This window comes from Rhinoraja longicauda, chromosome 36, assembly GCF_053455715.1.
Source record: "Rhinoraja longicauda isolate Sanriku21f chromosome 36, sRhiLon1.1, whole genome shotgun sequence".
Classification (NCBI taxonomy): Eukaryota; Metazoa; Chordata; class Chondrichthyes; order Rajiformes; family Arhynchobatidae; genus Rhinoraja; species Rhinoraja longicauda.
This window is the reverse complement of record NC_135988.1, coordinates 17,647,472-17,653,176: the sequence shown is the minus strand read 5'-3', so window position 1 is coordinate 17,653,176 and position 5,705 is coordinate 17,647,472.

Here is a 5,705-nt window from a genome sequence, read left to right as displayed (position 1 = left end):
GAAGTGTCAAGAGGTTGCTGTCTCAAGACGGTGTTAAACCTTTGCAGTTCCGTGCCCGAGAGAGCCATTGGAGGCTCACTCATTCAAGTACAATCAATGCATGGCCCAAATAGATTTTTATTATTATTGGAATCGAGGGATATGGTAGAAACAAGGAACTGCAGATGCCGGTTTACAAAAAAGGACCTAAAGTGCCCTGGTAACTCAGCGGGTCAGGCAGCATCTCTTGAGAACATGGATAGGTGATGTTTCGGGTCGGGACCCTTCTTCACTCAACATGATTAGGTGATGTTTTGGGTTGGGAGCCTTCTTAGAATCCACATGAGTGGATGATGTTTTGTGTTGGGACCCTAACTTTAGACTCAACATGGGTGGGTGACAAGGGATATGGTGCCATTGCAGGAAGGTGGCTGTGAGGTGAAAGATCAGCCATGATCTTATTGAATGTTGGAACAGCTACAATGGACTGAATGCTCAGTGTTCCTTGTCCTCTTGATGATAACGATTCATCGCTATTGTTCAATTGCGAAAATAACAGGCTTTTATTTTCTATCTTTGAAACTTATCGCTCAACAATGGCAGACTGTGAAACAAAAAAAAACCACAGAGTGTCATAACCCAGCCTGATTAGATCGGGTTCCTGACTCATTTAGTCTGCTCTAATCAATGGTTACTCACCACCTTCAACTCAAAGTAACACTGAGATGAGAGGGGAAAGGTTAAATAGGCACCTGAGGGGCAACCTTTTCACAGAGGGTGCTGTATATAGAACCAGTAACCAGAGGAGGTAGTTGAGGCCGACACAACATTTAAAGGACATTTGGACAGGTACATAGAAATGAAAGGGTTAGAGGGAGATGGCCCAAACGCCGGCAGGTGGGACTAGCACAGATGGAGCCATGGGCAAATTGGGCCGAAGGGCCTGTTTCCGTGCTGATTGAGCCTCTGTCTCCATGACGGAGTTCCTTTAAGAACATTTTACAGCACAGGATTGTGACCCAGATGTAGCTCACAGAATTGTCTTGGTTATGTTTTCCTAACACCCGCACAACAGCTTGTGCGCATTCTGTTCAGTAACAGAGCTTCTCCAGACTACTTGATGAGACACTGCTTGCGTTATTCTATCCATAGCATAGTCATATGTGAATGTGAGGCTGAAATACCAAGGGTATGAATGCATAATTTAAGGTGCTTTTTTTTCCAACTGGTTTGTTAAAACCAAGAGCAAACAACAACGTGCTGGAGGAACTCAGCGGGTCAGGCTGCATCTGTGGAAGGAATGGACAGGTGATGTTTCAGTCCAGGACCCTTCTTCAAGAAAGGGTCGAGACCCAAAATGTCGTCTGTCCATTTCCCTCCATGGATGTTGCCTGACCCACTGAGTTCCTCCATCACTGCTTTTTGCTCAAGATTCCAGCATCTGCAGTCTCATATGTCCCTCCATGTTAAAACCAGGACTTGTTCTTCCCTGTTGTGGGTGGACCATCACATGATGTGATGAGAATAGGTAGGAAAATAACTGCAGATGCTGGTACAAATCGAAGGTATCACAAATCGCTGGAGTAACTCAGCAGGTCAGGCAGCATCTAGGAGAGAAGTAGGGTCTTGACCCGAAACGTCACCCATTTCCTCTCTCCTAGATGTTGCCTGACCTGCTGAGTTACTCCAGCGATTTGTGATACCTTTGATGAGAATATGATGTATTTTCAGGCTTTGGTCAATTCAATCCCTCTACCCAAAGCAGTTTCATTTCTCATCCATCACATTGCTGTGTCTGGGCTCTTGTTTGTGTAGGTAACTACTGTCTGGAGGGAATATATTTTACGTGACATCTTTTGGCATGTTTTTTGAATGGTGATTATAGACAAATTAATATAAGAAAATAACAGTAGATGCTGGTACAAATCGATTTATTCACAAAATGCTGGAGTAACTCAGCAGGTCGGGCAGCATCTCGGGAGAGAAGGAATGGGTGACGTTTCGGGTTGAGACCCTTCTTCAGACTGAAGAAACGTCACCCATAGACAAATTAATACCTGATACCTAACACAGTGTGGAATAGCTTAGAATAAATGGTTTGTATATTCATCAATTCCCTCCTTTGGGAATCACACACACACACAGTCAGATCATGCATCACTTCCTATTGTAGTCTTCCCCTGTACCATAGTGAATGTATTTAAGTCCGTTGATTATGTGGTGTGTGTCCGTGCATGTCTGCCTGTAATTAGCTGACTTGTTGCACGTGCAGCTTTCTTCACGACCGTGCCCAGCAGGGGCGTAGCAACGGCTTTATGTTTTACTCGGGCTGTGTGAGCCCAATGTAAATGTCCCCACCCCGGGCACCCTGTGATATCCGTGCTGGCAGAGGGGATCCACACAGGGTTGTAGCTGTGTGTGATCTGCACTCAGCATGTGAATCACTGCTGCTTAGCACTGGCCAACATACAGGCATATCTCCGCAATAAAGTCATAGAGCCATACTGGGCAGAAACAGGCCCTTCAGCCCAACCTGCCCATGACGATGAAGATGCCCCATCTACACGAGTCCCACCTGCCTACATTTGGCCCACATTCCTCGACACTGTTCCTATCCATGTACCTGTTCAAATGTCTTTCAAATGTTGTTACAGTACCTGCCTCAACTACCTCCTCTGGCAGCTCATTCCATACACCCACCACCCACTGCATGAGAAAGTTGCCTTATAGATTCCTACTAAATCTTTTCCCCACCTTATATATGTCTCTGTTGTCTGGGTAAAAGACTGTGCATTCATCCTATCCATTCACCTCACGATTCCATGCGCCTCTATAAGATCACCCCTCACCTCTCCATGGAATAAGGTCGTAGCCTGCTCAACCTCTCCCTATAGATCAGGCCCTCAATTCCCAGCAACATCCTTGTGAATCTTCTCTGCACCCTTTCCAACTTAACGACATCCTTCTTACAGCAGGGTGACTGAAACTGAACACAATACCCACACTGGGCACAACAGTAGAAGGCGATGTCCACACCGGATTATTTAGTGCATATTAATATCTCAATGCTGATCACTTTGGAGAAAAATAATAATTGTAGTTTGATTGAGGGAGGATGTGACTCGTGTTAACTTGGTTCACCCAGTAGTACAAGATGCATCACAGTTGGAAATGGTAATGGTAATGAAGTAAGAAATATTGAACACAATAAATGGACTATCATAGTTGATTTATATAAAACCTTCCAAAGGTTTGATATAAATCTTTATATAAGATTAATGGGGACCATATTTTGGGGACCATATATAGTAAAGATAAAAGTTGAAGAATAAGTGTAAATTCACCAAGATCCTGTCTAGTTTAGAGAACATCACATATGGAAAACAGGTGGTGTTCCTGTTGGAAGGGAGGAGAAAGTATTGTGTAATAGTTCCGTGTCACAATTATAGTCCATTTGCAGAGGAGCACAGTCCCCTGACTTCCATCTGCCTGTTATCCCTGGCTTCTAGCTCATGGAATCTGTGGGTTTCACAGATGATGCAGAAGTAGGTTTGGCAAAGTGCATCTTGGACATGGTGCATTCTGTAGCTACTGTGGGAGGACTGAATATTCACGGTGGAGGACTGGGTAAATAGACAATAGGTGCAGGAGGAGGCCATTTGGCCCTTCGAGCCAGCACCACCATTCAATTTGATCATGGCTGATCATTCTCAATCAGTACCCCGTTCCTGCCTTCTCCCCATACCCCCTGACTCCGCTATCCTTAAGAGCTCTATCCAGCTCGCTCTTGAATGCATTCAGAGAATTGGCCTCCACTGCCTTCTGAGGCAGAGAATTCCACAGATTCACAACTCTCTGACTGAAAAAGTTTTTCCTCATCTCAGTTCTAAATGGCCTACCCCTTACTCTTAAACTGTGGCCCCTGGTTCTAGACTTCCCCAACATTGGGAACATGTTTCCTGCCTCTAACGTGTCCAACTCCTTAATAATCTTATACGTTTCGATAAGATCTCCTCTCATCCTTCTAAATTCCAGTGTATACAAGCTTAGTCGCTCCAGTCTTTCAACATATGATAGTCCCGCCATTCCGGGAATTAACCTAGTAAACCTACGCTGCACACCCTCAATAGCAAGAATATCCTTCCTCAAATTTGGAGACCAAAACTGCACACAGTACTCCAGGTGCGGTCTCACTAGGGCCCTGTACAACTGCAGAAGGACCTCTTTGCTCCTATACTCAACTCCTCTTGTCATGAAGGCCAACATTCCATTGGCTTTCCTCACTGCCTGCTGTACCTGCATGCTTCCTTTCAGTGACTGATGCACTAGGACACCCAGATCTCGTTGTACGTCCCCTGTTCCTAACTTGACACCATTCGTATAATACTCTGCCTTCCTATTCTTACCACCAAAGTGGATAACCTCACACATCCACATTAAACTGCATCTGCCATGCATCCGCCCACTCACACAACATGTCCAAGTCACCCTGTAACCTCATAGCATCTTCCTCACAGTTCACACTACCACCCAGCTTTGTATCAATAGACAATAGACAATAGACAATAGGTGCAGGAGTAGGCCATTCAGCCCTTCGAGCCAGCACCGCCATTCAATGCGATCATGGCTGATCACTCTCAATCAGTACCCCGTTCCTGCCTTCTCCCCATACCCCCTCACTCCGCTATCCTTAAGAGCTCTATCCAGCTCTCTCTTGAAAGCATTCAACGAACTGGCCTCCACTGCCTTCTGAGGCAGAGAATTCCACACCTTCACCACCCTCTGACTGAAAAAGTTCTTCCTCATCTCCGTTCTAAATGGCCTACCCCTTATTCTTAAACTGTGGCCCCTTGTTCTGGACTCCCCCAACATTGGGAACATGTTATCTGCCTCTAATCTGCAAATTTGCTAATGGTACTTTAATAAATGAGTTGCTTTCCCCAGGACTATATACTTGGCCTAATGGTTATGATTTTTATTTTAGTCGCATTTATCCATGCAAGTGTATATTCCAACACACACTTGCCACTAATGGAAGGGGTTTGGTTAGTCATTTGCCATGTTTTCCTTTACCCACAGCTCCATTTATGTTTCTGGTCAGTGGTGACGCTTAGATTACTGATTGTGAGCAAGTTGGCAACAGCAATCTCATTGAGTGGCAAAGGAACCAAATGATCAATGACTCATTACTTGTCAGTTGCTTGGCAGGAATTTCACGTATTGTTGCTGCCAGGACTCTGTGCCCTTGGGCAAGACTCCTTCACCGATTAAAGTGCTGGAAATAGAGCTGGACTGTCAAATGTTCCATATGTGATGTTCCCTTAACTCATAGAAACTTAGAACATAGAAACATAGAAAATAGGTGCAGGAGTAGGCCATTCGCCTCTTTGAGCCAGCACCGCCATTCAATATGATCATGGCTGATCATCCACGATCAGTACCCCATTCCTGCTGATTCCCCATACCCCTTGATTCCGTTAGCCATAAGATCTATATCTGACTCTCTCTCAGAACTCCATTCTAATCTTGCAAGGGAGTGGAAGACACTCATGAAGTGGCTGAGGTGGTTGGACATCTTGAAGATAACCTACTGCTGAGATGATTAATCTCCACACCCATGCCCATCTTTCTCTGTGCAAGTGGACAGTGTTCCCACGTTTCGCATTGACCTCAACTTTCCCAGTGCCCCTTGAGCCCAGACATTGCTCACTGCTGCCTTGTTGTTA